This window comes from Patella vulgata, chromosome 1 (genome assembly GCF_932274485.2).
Source record: "Patella vulgata chromosome 1, xgPatVulg1.2, whole genome shotgun sequence".
Taxonomy (NCBI): domain Eukaryota; kingdom Metazoa; phylum Mollusca; class Gastropoda; family Patellidae; genus Patella; species Patella vulgata.
This window is the reverse complement of record NC_065879.2, coordinates 80509770-80531176: the sequence shown is the minus strand read 5'-3', so window position 1 is coordinate 80531176 and position 21407 is coordinate 80509770. Positions and strand designations below refer to the sequence as shown.

General features: G+C 37.3%; 2 long non-coding RNA genes across 2 annotated transcripts; both read left to right on the top strand.

The window, feature by feature from the left end:
- Nucleotides 1–2957: 2957 nt before the first annotated feature.
- LOC130013528 (uncharacterized) lies at nucleotides 2958–21002 on the top strand. Its single transcript, XR_008788699.1, has 3 exons — nucleotides 2958–3075; nucleotides 20322–20386; nucleotides 20864–21002. It is a non-coding gene; the product is annotated as an uncharacterized LOC130013528 (long non-coding RNA).
- On the top strand, nucleotides 5790–10063 carry LOC126825144 (uncharacterized). The gene is made up of 3 exons (XR_007681811.1): nucleotides 5790–5884; nucleotides 9415–9479; nucleotides 9988–10063. It is a non-coding gene; the product is annotated as an uncharacterized LOC126825144 (long non-coding RNA).
- Nucleotides 21003–21407: the final 405 nt, after the last annotated feature.

Sequence of the window (21407 nt, the reverse complement as noted above, 5' to 3'; positions counted from 1 at the left end):
ATGCAATTGTATTTTAATATAAAGATAAAAATTATTTTAGTAAATCAAAAAAAATAATCAACATTTATATTTCATCATAGACACACAACGAGAAACAAATCTCGAACAACAAATTTCCAAATACAAATCTCCAAATACAAATCTTGCAAAACATTTCTCCAAAATTCATCGAACCGAAACATTATGACGACATGAGCCGAAATACAATATGTCACCAAATAATAATGGGGAATCGAGTATAAGCATATGTTCAATGAGAAATATCGCTCGATGACTGCGACCCTAGTGAAACCACTTGCGTAGTATGGCTAATCGGACCGAGCCTTCGATTAATAAAATAAATTGAAAGTAGTCCATTTTCAGAAATTAGGTTTTGTCTGATAGCGACATATTTCTTTGCTTATAGAGAGAGAGGGAGAGAGAGAGAGAGAGAGAGAGAGAGAGAGAGGGTTTAACGTCTACTCAACTAAGAATAAACTAATATTTCAGTGGTTTCAATTACATGTAGAAACCATCAAAAGCCAAAAACATATAAAACCACTGCCTTGGCAATCGATTTTGATGGATCAAAGAGATTAAGAAAATTGTAGGAAATCCCAGGATTTGCTGAGAAGGCTGGGATTTCTTATGATCTCTATTTTTAACCGAATATAAATAGCCTGGAGAGTTCGTAACAGTAGGTTTACGTCCGACATTTCCGTGCAGAGCACGCCAAGAACTCACCGAAACAGACCGTTTCATTGGCTGATCCTCACATCAACTATACCGTAGCATTGTGAAGACAAGTAAAACGAAATTTTGAACCATAAAATACGAATCGAAATAACATCCGTGTTTTAATCAGATAACGAGAAAACACTTTTCAGGTTAATTTTGAACCAAATGGTTTCTGTCCCCAAAATTACATTTTGTCCCCACCCCAAACAATGGGAATCTTACACACAAATTTAGAGATGTACAGCGGAATTAAAAAGTAATGTTTTTACAAAGCTCTAAGAAAATCATCATTTAAATCAGCGTGATCTCCTTTCCCGCCAATTTTACCCCCCCCCACTTCCATACACGCATACCTGCTACCCCCCCACCTCCCCACAAATCAAAACAGTTGTCCAGGAGCATCATATACACTTCTTTAGAGATGGATAGTCCTAGAAATTTATGTTTTATTAATATATAACATGATCATAATTTATGTCAACATAATCACACCCCCCCCCCCCGAATTGTAGACATGGGTTCTTTATGATGGTTCTTTAAATAAAATGTCATGGTTAAAAAGGTAAAGTGTGCGTTTTTATGTGAACGTTTATTGTTGTCGTCCGTCCGTCCATGCACAATTGGTTTGTGGACACTCTACAGGTCACATTTGTTATCCGATTTTGACGAAACTCCAAACGGATTTGATTGCTGTCGTTATTTGTGACATCGGACCGCAACTTAAGGATTATAGCGCCTGATTGCAGTATGAAAAATCACATTTTTAGCTTGTATCCACTTTAGAGGTCACAATTTTTATCCGATTTTCATGAATCTTGACATGCATGTTCCTGTCGATATTCTCGCACATCGGTCTGTAACCTCCTGGATTATGGCTCCCGATTGTACGACAAATCACGTTTTAGCTTGTGTATCCAATTTAAAACATCGTTCGAATATATCACCGTTACACCATAATGACAGTTGAGTTCCCATTTTATGAAAATCGGTCAGAAACTGCCGAACAAAATGACCACCCCTTGTACGCAAATAGTGTAAAAGTATGGTATATCAAGGTTGTGGACCCTCTAGAGGTCACAATTGTGATTTAATTTTGATGCAACTCTTATGTTTGAACGCCAATAGTCTAAAGGTATCGGAACGTAACTTCCGGGATTAAGACCCCTTATTTTTCGAAAAATCACATTTTTATCTTGTGGGTTCTTAAGATCACAATTTGTTTTCTTAAAAACCGTTTAATTATCACGGTTACCCCAATTTCGTAAAAATCCGACCGAAACTGCCGGTCAAAATGGACACTCCTTGTACGCAAATAGTCTAAAAGTATGTAATACCAAGGTTGTGGGCCCTTTAGATGTCACAATTTTTATTCGAGTTTGATCAAACTCTAAATGTATGTTTATAACGCAAATATCTTGGTTCCTTTCGATATATACGCATATCGGACCGTCACTTCCGGGATTATGGACCCTGATTGTACGAAAAAAATAGCATTTTTTAGCGTATGGATGCTCTAGAGGTCACAAGTGTTTTCCGATAAAAAAAAACACCAATGAAAATCGGAGCGGAACTGCCCTACAAAATGGCTGCTGGTTGTGGACCCTCTAGAAGTGACAACTTTTATCCAGTCTTGAAAAAACTTAAAATATATGTTTATATTCAAAGGATTTCGGTTCCTTTTGATATTCGTGCATATCGGGAAGGGGGGGGGGCAAAAGTTTAGCGCGTGCGCGTTGCATCATAAGGTCTGTCACTGAGTTGGTTGTATGTGACAAGGATAGCCCATTAACCTCGAGGGATCTTTTCCGGGTCCCGGGTCTTCCCGTTCCCCCCACTGCTAAAGACCATTACGCACAAGGCTATTATTGAAATAAAATTGAACCGTATGTTAGTTCCGAACTGACTTTTGCAATATGTGGGCTTATCTGGCCTGGCAACGACTGGTTTGTAAACAAAATCAAAATTTATTGAGGCACCCTAAAATTTTAACACCCATATTATACCAACTGAATAATATAAACCCATGAAATTCTAATAAGTCAAAAGCTTTGATTTTTGAGTATTGCACTTAAATACGAAATCGGTTATCACTTATGGGATGGCGTAGTACACGGACGTATTATTCAAAAATAAGATTGATTTTATCATTGACCAAATTAAAGAGAGATAGGCGAATCTCTAGAAAAACTCTTTCACAGAGAATTTCCATTAGGGCAAGATAAAGCGACTAAAACCTTGAACAATCACCCCGTGGATGCATATGTCAAAAATTATGTGAGCAATTCAGATTAAAATACAGTGTTACTAAGAAATATATACATACAACCAAAGTATTCATAATAGTGTACATATGTATCGGTAAGTGAGTTTATTATTTAGTACGATAGTCACACAGTTGTTTCACAGTGCGTATAATGGTCGTCCGGAGGAGAGAAATCTTTATATATACTATTCAAAAAAAGTAGGGGATATTTGATTTTTAAGTGTTATTAAAGTCACCTAATGAAACTGACGAAGAAACAAATGACAAAATGAAATGAAGTTCACATTCATCGATTTATTCCAAATGATCGTTAGACTAAGTAAGGCATACTGACCATTATAAGGGTAAAATGATACCCGGGGTCAAACAGCAAAGTTACCACAGCATCACGTTGTTGACGTTGACGTAACCTCTGTCCAAGCATGTCCCAGACATGCTCGATGGGGGAGAGGTCGGGACTCAGTGCTGGCCAAGGTAATGTGGTGATGTTCTGTTGTTGGGGGTAACCTGTAACGATCCTGGCCCTGTGACATCTTGCGTTGTCATCCTGGAAGATGAAACGGCGGCCATGACGTCGTGCGAACGGCACAACATGGACTGCCAAGATGTTGTCCCGGTAGTACTGGCCTGTAACACGCCCTGCAACAACATGTAAAGCCGTTCTTCCAGCAACAGTGATGCCCCCCCACACCATAACAGAACCACCCCCAAATCGATCATGTCTGATGACGTTAACGTCTTGGAAGCGCTCGTTTCGACGACGCCACACCCTCCTACGCCTATGACATTGTAAATCTTCATTCCAGCCATGCAGCAAAAGACCACTACGGCAAGGTGGTAATAAAGAAAGGTCTGTTATTTTTTCACCCAGAAAATCTTTCTTCTAGCGTCATCTACTGATGTAAGTCGCCTTCCGCAATATTTTCTACCTTTGTCCGTTACATTATCAATCAAAATATGTATATTTGGATCATTGTTTGCGTGGAGAATGAGAATACAATTTGTTTCAGCTCCTTCATTAATTTGCAATGCGAAGAGGAGTAGGTAAGCTATTTTGGTGTCCTCGTGGTTTGTTGTCAGTTCTAGGATATTCTCGACACTTTCAATACTAATCTTGATATTTTTTTTTGATCCAATCAAGATTAGTATTGAAAGTGTTGAGAATATCTCGGCCTACATGCTTTCAGTTGTAATGACCATCTGTCTTTCTTTCATAATTGCCTGTTTAGAAAAAATGTTTGTACCATGTCAGCGAAAGGCGACTTACATCAGCAGATGACACTAGAAGAAGGATTTTCAGGAGGGATTTTAATTGTGATGAAAAATAACAAATACTTCTTTCTTTATTACCATCGTGTCTGAGTATAGACTTTTGCTGTACATTAAACGCAAGAATATGATCAAACAAGATGACCTTGCGGTACAAGGCTGGAATGAAGATTTACAATGTGAATGGGTATCTGAAGCATATCCAAAGGATATATGCGAGCTGCTGATAAGTCATCCAGAAGATATCTATCCTGCTCATAGTATGAACATTGATTTTGAATCTTCTGACGAAATTGGTACTGAACGAAAAAGCGATCTGATTAAAATACAGATGTATATTTCGTTTCGTTTTTTTATACTTCCGATGGTCTACATGAAAATCTGACCAGTTGTATTGGGAGGTCGTGCCAGGGGTCATAGAGCTGCTTTTGACCCTATGACGTCAGACATTGATTAATCAGTCAGCGCTGACGTGTCTAGGGGTTTACCCACAGTTCCGTGCAGAGCACGCCAAGAACTCGCCGTAACAGACAGCTTCATTGGCTAATTCATCACATCAACTAGACAGTCTGTTATATAACAACTCTTCCGGGTCCTAGTGTTGTGAAGACAAGTAAAACGAAATTTTGAACTAAAAAACGAAACGAAATAGCATCTGTGTTTTAATCAGATAGAACGAAAAAGCCAACAAGGAAACACTTTTCAGGTCAATTTTAAACCAAGTGGTTTCTGTCCCCAAAATTACTTTTCACCCCACTCCCCGCCCAATACAGTGGGAATCTTTAGAGATGTGCAGCGGAATTAAAAAGTAATGTTTTTACCAAGCTCTAAGAAAATCATCATTTAAATCAACGTGAACTCATTTCCCGCCAATCAGTTGTCCAGGGGTATCATATACACTTCTTAAGAGATGAACAGTCCTAGAAATTTCTGTTTTATTAATATATAACATGATAATCATTTATGTCAACATTTCCACCAAATTGTAGACATTGAACGCCTAATATCCCGAAAACGCTCCCTCAAACGCCTGATCACCACCCAGATTCAGAATCTACGCAAAAAACTGGTCTAGAAAAACTTGGTCTCATAAATTCACAGCTCGGGTGGCGATTCCCCCCCCCCCCCTTCAACCACTGGACTATATGTGGGCTTATCTGGCCTGGCAACGACTGGTTTGAAAACAAAATAAAACTTTATGGAGGCACCCTAAAATTTTAACACCCATATCATACCAACTGATTAATATAAACCCATGAAAATCTAACAAGTCAAAGCTTTGACCGTTGAGTATTGCGCTTAAATACGAAATCCGTTATCACTTATGACTGGCGTAATACACGGACGTATTATTTAAAACAAAGATTGGTTTTATCTTTGACCAACTAAAGAGAGATTACACGAATCTCTAGAAAAACTCTTTCACGGAGAATTTCCGTTAGGGCAAGGTAAAGCGACACATTAAAAAGTGAACACGCAGTTTAAAACCCAGAACAATCACCCCGTGGATGCATATGTCAAAAAGTATCTAAACAATGCAGGTTAAAATACAGTGTTACTAAGAGATCTATGTATAGCACCGACAAACTGTTTGCGTATGCAGTGATTGTAATATGTAAGACATGATATGTATCGGTAAGTGAGTTTATTATTTAGTACGATAGTCACAAAGCTGTTTCACAGTACGTATAATGGCTGTCCAGTAGATAGAAATCTTTATATAAATTCTGTATTCTTTTATCGCGTATTATGACATCGTAACTATCTTCAAAGCCGAGAATACCACTCGTTTCCAGGTTTTCATTCCAGCAATGCAAACTGGACAGACTGACATTCAACGCTATCGTACTTACAGCCAGAATTCGACGATGAGATATACATGTTTATTTTATGATCAGTAGTGGCATACCGCGTTTTATTTTATGATCAGTATTGGAATGCCGCGTTTTATCAGTGAAATAAAAGTGTTATTCTACTGGCTAGAAGCGGACAAAGTAGTCCATGTTGTTTTTACCTAAAACGATTGTAAAAATCATAAAATAAATAGAACACTTGTCGTTTTAGAGTGAATAACATATTTTATTTCATCTCTAAGCAAGAAAACGTTTATATTTTCACACGTTTATATTTTCACTCATGCGACGCATTCGTGAAAATATAAGTTTTCTTGCTTCTCGATGAAATAAAATATGTTATTCACTCTAAAACGACAAATATCCTCTATTTATCAGTGAAATAAAAGTGTTATTCCACTGGCTAGCAGTGAAATAAAACTTGTTATTTCACTGGCCGCCGGGACTACATTACCCAACTACACGACGGTCACTAGTTCAAGTCGTTGAGTCGAGCTCGTGTAAGTGTTGTTGTAAAGACCCGTGGCATGATTTCACATCGCTTGACTTACATGTATTTCTATAAACACATCGATATCAGTAAAAGTAACATGTCCTGAAAAATGTAATAATCCACACTCTCACAAACGCCCAGTAAAACACTTTTTAGTGACAAAATTATGAAAACAATATGGCCGACACGCCGACTTGTCGATCGTTACATTCTCAAAGTATTCATACACCAGAAGCAGATAAAGATGTAAAGCGGTCTAACCCCCCGCGTTGTCCAAGCGGACAAAGTAGTCCATGTTGTTTTTACCTAAAATGATTGTAAAATCATAAAAAATAGAACATTTGTCGTTTTGTCGTAAATAACATATTTTATTTCATCTCTAAGCAAGAAAACGTTTATATTTTCACTCATGAAAATATAAGTTTTCTTGCTTCTCGATGAAATAAAATATGTTATTCACGACAAAACGACAAATATCCTCTATATATTATCTATGACATCGTGCCACTATTAAAGATGGCCAGAATTCGACAATGAGATATACATGTACGTATATTATCTATGACACCTTGCCACTATTAAAGCAACACACCTATCGTTATTTTAAAAGATGTTGAAAAGCGAAGAAGGTAAAGGGGTATTCTATTTTAAATTATTGTGGGTGTTTCTCGAGTCACAAATTTGCATTTGAGCAATTATTCAGGACAAAAGTATAGATTAATAACAACAAATTATGAAGAGCGCAAGTCATATATTTGCCTGAAAATTAATGTTTTGAAATGTTAACATAAATGTTTCAGGTCTCTTGGGAAGCCTGTCCCATAAAACTACACCATGATTCAGAAAAGGACGATCTCAATACTTGGTTCTTGATTTGGATTTCACTGTCAAGTACAGTTGATCGATTGATCTTAAAGTACGAGATGGTTAATAAAAGGACAGATCGTAAAGTACCTAACTTTCTGACAATCTGACTTTTCGGTCAGACGGGTAAAGTGAAAACAAAATTATTATTTCATCTATTTGGCAAAATAAAGTGCCCGAAATCTGAATTGACTATGTAGTAAAGTATTTTGTCTGGAGCCACTATACTTTGTGCGACATTTTTCGGGCATCGATTATTATTTATGAATGCAGCTTCAGAAGTCTGAACCTTTTGGTTGCAAATCGATTGGAAACTTTGAACTTACTTAATTCAAGGGCTAGAATAGCGGCGGTAAAAGGGAAGGGGGGGGGGGGTGAATCGCCACCCGAGCTGTGAATTTATGAGACCAAGTTTTCTAGACCAGTTTTTTTGCGCAGATTCCGAATCTGGGTGGTGATCAGGCGCCTGAGGGCGTGTTTTCGAGATAGGGGGGGGGGGGGTCCAATGTCTACAATTGGGGAAAATGTGATTATGTTAAAAAAACTGATGATCATGTTATATAATTATTAATAAAACATAAATTTCTAGGACAGCCCATCTCTAAATCAGTGTTTATGATGGCCCTGGACAACTGTTTTGATTTGTGGCGAGGTGGGGTGGGTGGTTGCAGGTGTGCGTGTGTGGAAGGGGTGGGGGGTAAAATTTGGCCGCAAATGAATTCACGTCGATTTAAATGGTGATTTTCTTAGAGCTTGATGAAACATTTTTTAATATGTTTATAATATTCCCGTGTTGTGGGGTGGACGCCGGGGTGTGGGTAACATCACAGATAAGATTCGGTATTGCGTATCATTATCAACTGCAGATGGCAGGACCAGAATATGGCGTCGACTTGGCAAGCGTTATGGAGACTCATGGGGAGGTCCAAGCATAAAGGTTTGGGGTGAACTAGAGAGTGGGTCCTGTGGTGTTCCAAAATCTTGGTCCAGGGAGAGGAGGCGGCATCACAGCAGTGCGCTAAATCGATCAAGCTCTCAGACCCCACATCATACCACATTTCGCACGCCATCCAAACAACACCGCTAGAGTTACTCGGGACTTTCTACAGAAAGGTGTCAACGTTATGCACTGACCAGCCCTTAGTCAGGACTTAAACTCGATTGAACATCTTTGGGTGAAATTTAGAGGAGACTTAATAACGTCATACCGAGACCAAACACAGCCGATGGGTTGCGGCAGGCTTTACTGAGAGTGTGGGTCCAGGTGCCAATGGCGTTCATCAATCGTCTGGTCCACACCATGTACAGACGCCGCGCTGCTCTTATTGACACTCGCGGTGGACACAACATATACTGATGTATAGACTGTGTACAGACTCTAAACCTTCTCGTAATGTCTTGGAATTGCTATGAATTAATCACTAATGTGTTAACATACTGTTCACAAATAATTGCTTTGATCCGTGTAGTAAGTCGTTTTCTATAGTGATTTGATTAAAGTGTCTCTCTCATTTTGAAATCGTATTGACGTTTTGTTTTTGCTGTTTAGTATATATCATATTTTCGTGTGAATAGACATGTCAGTTCCACTCCGATGCTAATATCGTAATGAACCGCTTTGTAACAACAGTTATATGAGCATAAATCTATTGGCTAGTTTATCTATTTGGGTCCTTCATGTATGATACATGGTACATGTATATTTAAAGAAGCCTGTGATCTTTAGCATGAATGCACACTAAAATCAAATATATTTATTTGAGAGAAATGGTATCAGATCAATTGCAGAAAAAAAGGGCGCAAAGTATGTATTAGAAATAATTCAATATTATTTTTATTTGATACTTTTTGAGATAGTTGAACTCGGCGCCATGAAAGGAATAGAACTGAACGGTTAACGGTTTCGTTTTCATTAACTTGAACCTTTTACTTAGGACATATTTATTTCATTACAGGAATTCCATAAATATGCTTTCTGTGTTGGTGTTGGTGTTGGTGTTACCGAATCATGTGACAACAGGTATGATACCATGATTTTTTTTATTCTACATGTGTATTACTAAACGGCACTAACGGTTTCTGTCACAGGATATATATAGCACAGAAAGGCCAACTAAGGCCAGGCCCCGAGTTCACAAAGCATTCTCAGACTTAAGTTAAGAATTTACTCAAAATTGCTCACCTTAATTGAACTAAAATATAGCCCTTTATAAAACTTTCACTGTTTTAATGTATCAAATACATCAATAAGAAACTATGTGTAAAGTTTTGTGTTTCTGAATCAAAGATATTTCTCATAAACAGTGATTGAAAGTTGCGTAAATTCGTAACTTAAGTCTGAGAATGATTTGTGAACTCGGGGCCAGGTTGTGTGATGGTTTAATCCATGGGATGAATACGTGGATGATTGATTTATACGACATTCTTACTATATGATACTAATCAAGTCATGCATTCGAAATTCGGACGTCTTAATATGTATGAAGGTCATATACCAATTACATTTGTGATCCGTCTATATATTTTAGTTTCGCACTTCGAATGGAAAAATACAACAAATCCAGTCATCACTACTGCACATAAAAGAATTGCCCTGGAGTGGAAATATGAATCAAAAGAACCTGTCACCAGCATGGTCTTTACACGATTTAGGAACAGCTCGGATACTAAAGTAAGGTTATACAATTGAATTAAACGAAATCATTATTTCGTTCAGATTATAATTGAAGTTGAGCATCACTACATAACGATGTTATTGCTTACATATTGATCATATATCATAATTAAGTGATTGCCGACACTTAATAACATCTGAGGGCCTGGCAAGGGACAACGTATAGTCGTTCGAATGGAACGAAAAACTGAAATCCCGTGTGCACATTGGCATGCTCGTAAAAGATCCCTTGCAACAGGAATTCAATATAAGAGTAGAACGTAGCGCCGCTGTCCAGGAAAAGTCCCTCATGACACACTGTATGGCGTATGCCCCTCTTCATTGGCTCAGTCGAAGCGGAACAGTAGGACGTTTAACACATTTAATTTCATGTAGTAGTATTATGTCTAAATGATTGTATGTAGCCGTTGTTTTTACAGAAGTTGAAAAGGTGATTATTTATGTACAGGTATTCAACGTAAATTATTGCAGGTTCCTGTGGGAAAGTGGACGAGGGAGGATGGATTCAAGTCAGATCCCTTCATATCAACTGTATTGGTACATACTATCGATGAGATAACCGGGACGAATGAGACGAAAGTATCTTTGATACTGGGAGATCCTATTTATATAGACTACGACCTCCAGTACAATTGTCAAGTTAACTATGGTGATCCAGTACCAATGAATTTGTCCGTTGAATTGAAATTGCTGAGTATGAAACTTTTTCCTATTTCTTATTGCTTTCTTTAGGTATATAGCCATAGATTACATAATACTAATCAGCCTCATGATCTGAAAAATGTAAGATTCGGGTACGCATTGTTAGATCCCGTGAACGCAGAAACATTCCCGTGTCCGTCACGGCCATTCACCCTAAGCCAGCCTTGATTCCGCGTAAAAGAGTGATTTTAGCTATTTTCCTGTCGATTTCCAAAGCTAATTTTGCAAGAAACTGACAAAGATTGACTTTTAATAATCTTTGGTCAAACAATACCCATTGATACATTATAATGTGATAAGTAAAAACTTTTGATATAGTGTAGTAAAATTTCTACACTGCATCGAAATATTGTTCCTTTCTTTGCACAATTATCAATTTTTGGCACTTGAGGCACCCCTTACACAGCTGACGGCACTTTTTCTGCACAATTCGTTGGCGAATTCTTAATCTATATAACATTTGAAGCCAGACTTAAATGGACTACGACATGAAGATTTAGCTCTTTCAATGCATTTTTAACCACCATAAATGAATTACTTTCATTTGAAGTCCTAAAAGAATAAATTATATAAACGATATTATTTCGTGGAACTACTCAACTTTCGCAAAATATTTAGTGGTTGGCCTGGACATAGGCCTCATTGTGTGGCAGTCATCTAGCTCTAGATGGCAGTAATGTCTAATTGAAACTCTAATTATTCTTTGATTTCCAGAATATATTGAGAGATTTAGGTGAACCGTATGTATGTAAAATATATTGTTTACAGGTCCAAAGTGGACACACTCTGAAGCTGAAAGACATGCAACGTTAGGAAAAGATATTACATTTATGTGGGAATACAAATATCCTTATCAAGCAGTTGTTGTGTTTATAATACGTGAAAATAACAGTGAAAAGGTAAAACTCAATATGTATCTAATTAACAGCTGGGATACTCTGTACTTTAAGGGCCAATCCCGATAAAAATTTGGAGAATAAAACTGCCACAAGCTGTATTATGCGGTATCTGAATAAAAAAAATACTTGAATTTTATAACAATAATGTGTAGGCGAAATTTACCTTTTGTTATCAAGTACAACAGAGGGGTCATTAACTGTACAGATCTCTAAAGAAATGGGAATCAATTATTAGGTAATCCAACGAACAAATTGACCCGAAATCTTAAAACGACTCAATATTTTGAGCTGAAATTTTGAGACAAGGTAAATACACCTGTCCATTCCTCTATATTTGGGCGCTTAAATTTCATAGTACTCGCACTTTTATTTTTGAGTCCCTTTAATGTTAAAGAGGTAGTCCCAGTTTTAACAAAAGGGTGCAAATATAAACAATACGCAAACTGCAATTTACACCACAGCCTTTCACATTTTATGTACATGTACAATTAGAGAAATCACATAAGTGACAATTGAGAGTTTACATGGACATATATTCATGAATTTAGTTATCACCGTGTTTCGCTTTACCAATCTACACCCAACACTATATCAAATTGTTAATAGTGTGTCTAACCAGTACATATGTAGTCTACTAACAAGCCCATATCTCGATTAAAGACGACACTAAGCACTGCTGTATCAAACCGTCAGTTTTATGTCCAACTTTTACGTCTATAGACATACTGGCCAATCCAATAGCTCCGTTCATGACTTCTATGTAATTACTAACCATTTTTATGGACAAGTATTCATAAAAAAAATCAAGTGATATATGAAAAGGTTAGCTGTATTTTAAATGTTTTGTAGGCTGCGTTAGGGCATTGGTACCAGGACAAGTTGAAAGACAGGGGTCAGTTTAACAATCGCGTAATCTTTAATAAGACACTAAATGATGATCGGTCTGGTGAGAGAGTCAGTATGACTCTGATAATTGTCACAATGGAAGATTTTGGATGGGAATATGCCTGTTATGTAGTACTTGGTGATGGTGAAGAAACATCAACAAGAACAAAATTAAAAGGTAACTATACAGAATTACAGTAACTTGTTGTGTTTTTTTTCTGAAAAGATGTTGCTTAAGATGTTCCGAAATAGATAGTGAATATATTGAAAAATTCAGTCAAATTACTTTATTCAGAGCGAAACTTTTAATGGCTGGGGTGTTCTAATCTACTCAATATCGGAGCCATCCGATGGCCCAGAAAGTTAATTATGGACTTATGGATAATATTTCTAGGAATTCATGTAACCGACGTTGGTATCAATATGTTGTTGTATTTACAGTGGAATATATATGTCAGTTATTCGATTGGTCTACAAAAGATAACCACGAATTGTCGCAACTATCTCGTCCCCAAGGTTTTTGTCAAAGGGGAATAAGTCCGGAACAAAAAGTCGCTGAAATTTTAGACCAATGGGAATAACTCAGACACGAAAAGTGGCGGAAGGTTGAACATCACTAGGGTTCTTACTTTCATGACCAAAATACGTCACACCAACTGTTAAAAAATATCCATTAGCGATTTAAAGATGGGTTCCCAGAAAAGTATTTATCGGGTGGTTATTTCCAATAAAAGTATGGCAATTTTTGTTTATATGGAAAGTAGAGATATCCAATCTCAATATTACTAGAAAAATACTGGATTCCCCGAAAAACACTCATGGAGCGTATACAGGACAAAAATGTAAGGGTTCCCCTAATCGACAGCCCGACGATTAGGAAATTCTGCACGCGTGATCTCAAAGGTCACACGCGGAGATTGAGCGCGTGATGTACAAGTTGATAAACTTTATGAAGAGTTAGACGTACAACACTTTTGGAGATAACAATGACGGAAAAAGACACGGTTAGTGGATAATTCGAGAATTTAATTAGGATTCGATATCTGTAATAAATATTAAGCGATTAAAGACAACATCGTCTTTGTATGCAATGAATTCTCCTCTGACTTCTAAGAGAGGCAAGTCACGTGACGTAAACATGATCTGGTTTGATCGAATTTTTATAGCAGGGCATTCCTTGGCAATTACATTGTTGAGAAGGATTTGAAGCAAAATTATGACAAATTAATTAGTTTGAATATGTTTTTATTCCATATATACCATTAAATCACCCAGTTTGTACGCGGGAATGTATCTTTAAGTGTCTATTGCGTTCACAAATTAATTGTTGACGGAATCGACGAACGGATTGTTGGCGTAGTGCTAACAAACTGAAATGTGGGCTTCTAATAAGACTTAAAGGGGGTGAATAGTCAAGAGGGGTGGTTATATCAATTTTACTATTTTTGTAGAACGAGAGGTATATATAACAGATTTAAAAACATCACCAGCTACCAGACCATTTGTTCGTTTCAGTACAATAGTATTACTTGTTATTGTCTCCTCCATTATTTCTCACATCCCACAGAACTAGTGAGTATATAATACTACTTGTTATTAGCTTTGACATTATATGACTAGTAAGTACATTTGCTACTTGTTATTGTCTCTCACATCTCACATGACTAGTAAGTACATAATACTACTTGCGATTGTCTCTCACATCTGTAAAACAATGGTATGGAGCTGTGTATCACGCATGTATTAATGAAGCTAGTTAGTAAGACTTTACTTTAATATTATTAGATAATATAATGTATGATTGCTGGTGTTAATGACCGATAATAATATATATATTATATCTTCGATATATGTTCAGCTGTGTACATATTCCTTATTCAATGTTACTAATGACTGTTCAATTATATTTCTTTACCTACAAGTGAATTAGTATAAATTGGCTTTGGTTTCTCACCAGAGAAGGGTCTCTGTATTTCTAGCATTTTAATAATGTTGTTTATGCCAGAATAAATTACTATTGAATCCAGTATTGTGAAGACAAGTAAAACGAAATTTTGAACCATAAAAAAACGAAACGAAATAACATCTGTGTTTTAATCAGATTGAACGAAAAAGCCAAAGAGAAAACACTTTTCAGGTAAATTTTGAACCAAATGGTTTCTGTCCCCAAAATTACATTTTGCCCCCCCCCCACCCCGCCCCAAAACAATAGGAATCTTACACACAAATGTGCAGCGGAATTAAAAAGTAATATTTTTACCAAGCTCTAAGAAAATCATCATTTAAATCAGCGTGATCTCGTGTACCGCCAATTTTACTCCCCCCCCCCCCCACTTCAATACAGGCACTGTCAACTGTTTTTCGTGGGTTCTTTATGATGGCTCTTTAAATAAAATGTCATGGTTAAAAAAAAGGTAAAGTATGCGTTTTCATGAGAACGTTTATTGTTGTCGGTCCTTTCCGTTCACAATTTGTTTGTGGACACTCTACGGGCCAAATTTGTTACCGGAATTTGACGAAACTTGATATGATAGGTTCACTCCAAACGGATTTGATTGCTGTCGTTATTTGTGCATATTGGACCGCAACTTCCTGGATTATAGCGCCTGATTGTATGAATATTGTATCACATTTTTAGCTTGTGTCCACTCTAGAGGTCACAATTTTTATCCGATTTTCATGAATCTTGACATGCATGTTCCTGTTGATATTCTCGCACATCGGTCTGTAACCTCCTGGATTATGGCTCCCGATTGTACGCGATTCGCGTTTTAGCTTGTGTATCCAATTTAAAAAATCGTTCGAATATATCACCGTTAATGACAGTTGAGTTCCAATTTTATGAAAATCGGTCAGAAACCGCCGAACCAAAATGACCACCCCTCGTACGCAAATATTTTAAAAGTATGGTATATCAAGGTTGTGGTCCCTCTAGAGGTCACAATTGTGATTTAATTCTGATGCAACTTTAACCTTATGCTTGAACGCCAATAGTCTAAAATTATCGGAACGTAACTTCCGGGATTATGACCAATAATTTTTCGAAAAATCACAATTTTATCTCGTGGATCCTTTAGATGTCACAATTTGTATTCAATTTTAAAAACCCTTTAATTACAGCCCAATTTCGCAAAAATCCGACCGAAACTGCCGGTCAAAATGGACACTGCTTGTACGCAAATAGTCTAAAAGTATGTAATACATAGGTTGTGGGCCCTCTAGATGTCCCAATTTTTATTCGAGTTTGATCAAACGTGAATGTATGTTTATAACGCAAATATATTGGTTCCTTTCGATATATACGCATATCGGACTGTCACTTCCCGGATTATGGACCCTGATTGTACGAAAAATAGCATTTTTTTTAAGCGTATGGAACCCCTAGAGGTCACAAGTGTTATACGATTTAAAAAAAAAAATACATGTACATTTAAATACATCATCGTAATACCACCCCAGCGGAACTGCCCTACCAAATGATTGCTGGTTGTTGACCTTCCAGAAGTGACAGCTTTTATCCAGTCTTGAAAAAACGTAAAATATGTTAATACTCAAACGATCTCGGTTCCTTTTGATATTTGTGCATGTCGGGAATGGGTGGTGTGTGTGTGGTGTGTGTGTGTGTGGGGGGGGGTCGATTGGTTAGCGCGTTCGCGTTGTATGATAAGGTCTGTCTTTGAGTTGATTGTATGTGACTAGGGTCGCCTGTTCAAGGTCCTCCGGTTTCCTCCCACTGCTAAAGACCGTTACGCACAAGCGAATTATGGAAATAAAATTGAACCGTATATTAGTCCCGAAATGACCTAGTATGTGTCGAGTTGACGTTAAACCACATCTCTCTCTCTCTCCCTCCCTCTCTCTCTCTCTCTCTCTCTCTCTCTCTCTCTCTCTTTCGTATCGGACAGTAACTTTTTGCAGGATTATGGCCCCTGATTGTACGAAAAAGTCGCATTGTTCTCTCCATCTATCTCTTGCAATATGTGGGCTTATCTGGCCTGACAACGAAAAAAATCAAAATTTATTGGGGCATCCAGTATTTTTCTAGTAAGATTTTTCGGGCAGACGGCTAAAGTGAAAACAAAAATTATTATTTCATCTATTTGGAAAAATAAAGTGCCCGAAATCTGATATGAAAATTATTTTTACTTTTAATTGAATACCATGAATTTGTACTGAAATGACTATGTATTAAAGCACGAATTTGCACTGAATTGACTATGTAGTAAAGCATGTAGTAAAGCACGAATTTGTACTGAATTGACTATGTAGTAAAGCATTTTGTCTGGAACCACTCTGCTTTGTGCGACATTTTTCGGGCATTGATTATTGTTTGTGAATGTAGCTCCAACAGTCTGAATAGATAGTTGGAATTCAGGTCGGCATAAAGTGGGATTTCGGTTGCAAATCGATTGGAAACTTTGAAGTTACTTATTACACGGGCTAGAATAGCGGCGGTTAAGTTTTCCCGGGGATTGATTGGTTGTTTTGGATCTTGGATTCTGGCAAGTCACCTATGGAAGGTTATACTCGACCACGTTGATGTTGTCGTGTTCTCTGGCTGGAATAGCAGGGAAAGGCGTTTGCGGGAGTTAAACTTTCCCTCGATTGCCCCATCTCCATAGACTGTAAATGACGTATTGATTGAGTGGAATTCGAGTCAATCACCTAAGTTAGGCTATATCAGATCACTTTGAAGTTGCTGTATTCACCGGCTGGGATAGAGGAAAACGCGTTTGTGGCCCTCGGCTCCTTCGCCTCTCGCAAAGCCCGACACGACCGTCTGTAACCCCAAATACTTTCGGGCATTACCGGTGCTGACCCCCTTCTCATCATACATCGAGCCCGTACGCCTATGCATCACGGGACCATTTTATGCATATATTTATCTGATATTACTAGGTTTATCTTGGTAAAAGGACACCAGTGAAACACTCTTCATAAAAGGCTTCTGGTTATTAAAACATTTAAAGACACGTTATGATCATAATGTATAAATAATAAATTGCACCAGTCATATATTATTTATTGTTGATGTTATACAATTTCACATATCGTCTTTTATATATTGTTATTGGCATCAGGGCCCTCACAAGACTATGTGGCGCCCCCCCCCCCCCCCGCTTTGCATACCATAACTATTATGTTCAGTGCATACGCTCAGTTGATGTTTTATGATTTTAAAGAAATTTTAAAATACTGTTTGTAAACTGTCACATTACAACGTGGTCGTATATTGTTGACTGTGAATTTATACAAAGTATTTAAGGTCATAAGACGAAGAAGCCTATGCCTATAGGTTTTCAACGATTTCGATGAATACTACCAACTTAATGGCCCTTGATCATGCTAAAAATTTTGTGCACGCCTGGAGGCTAAAGTTAATATCCGATTGAGGTCATGGGACGAAGGAACCAATATTGATTTTCAAAGATTTCCGATAATAACTGCTAGATTTATGACCTTTGGTCTCTGTGTGAAAAATCATGTAAGCACTCTAGAGGCCGAGTACCTTATCGATTGTCGATGATTATGGCAATTAATTGATATTAAATGTTTTGTATGCTAAATGTTAGAATAGGGCAGAACTAAAAAGAAGTCAAATGGGTGGTTACTCGTAATCAGATTTTAGTATGTTGTAATTGTTTCATTTCTGATAAAGGAAAAAAGTATGCGACAACCATTGTTGACTTTACGGACGACTTAGCTGCCGTGGGCCTGTGCTTCGTTGCCTGCCAACCTAATTTCTATGCTTTTAAAACTTTTCTGATAAATGGAAAAAGTATGCGACAGTCCTTGTTGACTTTCCAAACGACTTAGCTGCCGTGGTCGTATGCTTCGTTGTCAAGCAACTTCTATGCTTTTAACACTTTATCTAAATAACGTTTTATTTAATCAACTTATATGTAAAATTTGATCGAAAAACCCTATAATATATCTTGGGAAAATCATAATTCTATTTGCTGAAATATGAACTGGTTTGCACAGGTTTAGGGGAAGCGAAGGCCTCCAAGGGGGCCCTTTAAATATGTATGGTATGCACTTATATAATTTGCAGCCTCCCAAGAAGCGCCCCTCTCCCCGGCATATGGCCTTATCGGACCTCCGTTATACGAGGGCCCTGATTGGCATACTTATTCAACAAGGAAGTTACTCAAATATGTTAAGAAAGGCCCTACTACTCGTTTTATTTGTGCAAACGATAGAAAAAGAAGATATTGAAACAACCGTCTTAATTCTAGGTTCCCGCTACACAGAGGCCCTATCCAGTTAGCTGCGCGCCTTCGCCTCTTTTGGACGACCGGCACCGCCGGCTGTAACCCTAAATTTTGGGCATTTGAGGTTCTACATCAGAAAGAGCCTGTAACAAACCTTTTATTTGATAATTGTTGGTTATTTCTGGCACTGACCACGGCGTTTGTCTTGTCAGTGGGTTTCTCTTGTCGGTTATGTTTTGCTGTCCTCCTGAACTTACTGCTATTTAATAAGCATTGTTACTTAACAAAATATTTTTAAAAACCGAATACAACCGAGAACTTGAAATCAATCAAGATAACGGAAGTCTAGTTAAACAGTGTTTGAAAATCTATGATAGAACACGTTATATAGCATTTGTATACCTTAACATAATTTAAAGCAGGTTGTAACTTTATCACCTATTATAAATATGCTAATACTTTATAACTTAAAGATACATTATGGAAGACTACATAAAAGCGAGAGAGAGAGAGAAATGGGGTTTAAAGTCCACTCGACACAACCTAGGTCATTTCGGGACTAACCTAACATATGGTTTAATTTTATTTCAATAATTCGCGTAGGGGTCTTTAGCAGTGGGAGGAAACCGGGGGACCCGGAGAAAACCTACTAGGTTGGACAGGCGACCCAACTCCTTGTCACGTACAACCGGGGATTCGAAACCACGCCAGTTGACTCAATGACAGACTTTATGATACAGCGCGCACACGCTAACCATTCAGCCATCGACCCCCCCCCCTCCGACTACATAAAGCGCTGGCAGTTCACATTATAATAGTTAAATAATAGATACCCTAATGGGAATATTCTGAACATTTCAGTCAAATTACTTCACTTCAAGCCCAGAAAAACTCTTTTTAAATTTTTTTAGCCTCGATTGTCATGGTTGCCATTGTGACGAAAATAAACAAAGTGTCGATTATCCATTTTTGCGATTAATCATCAATGGCATCGAGAGTTAATTATGGTCTTGTCATGTTAATAAATATTTAATTAAAAGTTTATATAACATTTCAGGACTAAAGAAAGACCTGCAATATGAATAGGCAGATTTAGCTCTTGTTTAATGTATGTTTAAATCAGTGTGTAACTTTATTACTCATAACAATTTGTTATGTTTAGATTGTAAGCGTTATAATAATATAATAATTTAAAGCAGATTTTTATCTAATCGACTTGTAACATACTTTACAATCAGTCAATGTTATGATCATAGCGAAGTAAACAACTAGCCGACCCGCCCCTCCCATTAATTATGGAGTCGTAAGAAACATGATTATATTGTGAATTATTGAGATTGTTTTATGGCGCCATAGAATACGAAAATGAAAATTGGCACAATTTTAACAGAACTTCGTGAGCTTTCATTAAATTTAACATTTTATCGCGGGAATCATATGTCTACATTTATGTATTGTAAGGACTTGAAATATTTATTTTATTTAAGCAATTTCATAAAGCTTCGAATATTATTGATAGTGGTGTTGATCTTAATGAGTCCTGTGCAATCAGGTATGTTACCAGATATTTTTATATTCTACTACTAGACAGGACAGAACTAACTGCCCATAAAGTACCAAAGGAAATCCCACATTCGTGTCCCATAGGTCGGAAAGGCTCACCAATGGGATGTTTACGGTACCGTGGGTTAAACATACATCACATAAGAAATTATAGAGAAACTATGGTGACCAATGGGTTAATTATGCGGTTTCGTGGGATGCCCATGGGGATACATGTGACAAAGGGACTCGTATTTCATATACATTGGGAACCCAAAGGGGACACATAGAGATGTATGTAATAGCATGGACAAGAACTGACCCACGTTTTATTAGTATTCTCCAACCTGAGCCAAGGAATCGAAGAGTTAATTATAGGCTAGCCTCGATTGTCATTAATATAATATAGTTGTTAAAATTACAGTGGCTAACCATACAAAAGTCACATGAGTATGGGGACATCTTTCCATCGGTTTATTTATTTTAGAGTCCTTGTTCGAATGGAAAAATACAACAAATCCTGTGATCAGTACTCTACGTCAAAGGATTGCCCTGGAGTGGAAATATGAATCTCAACAACCTGTCACCAGCATGTTTTTTACACGTTTTAGGAACAGCTCGGATATTTTAGTAAGGACATATGTTTAGTAGAAATCTAATCAAAGCAAAATATATATTCATTTTACCTACTCTGGTAAATATTGTTTTATTAAAAAGAAAAGAAGGATGTGTGTGTGTAACAGTAAACTGTTCCTACATATTGTTGTTTTTCGGATGTTTCTTGTTTGCGTTACCCAATGAAAATATCCATAACCCATCTTTCTAGCCGTTTATATCTTTAAAATTCGTACTTCGAGATGAATATTACAACAAATTCTGTGATCCGCACCATGCGTCAAAGAATTGCCCGGGAGTGGAAATATTAAAACAAAAAGAAGAAAACGTGTACTTGACAGTACTCTATGTCGATTTTCTTGTTTTGTGTAACATCAAAGCATTTAGTTGTAACTCTACGGTTAAAATCCAATACA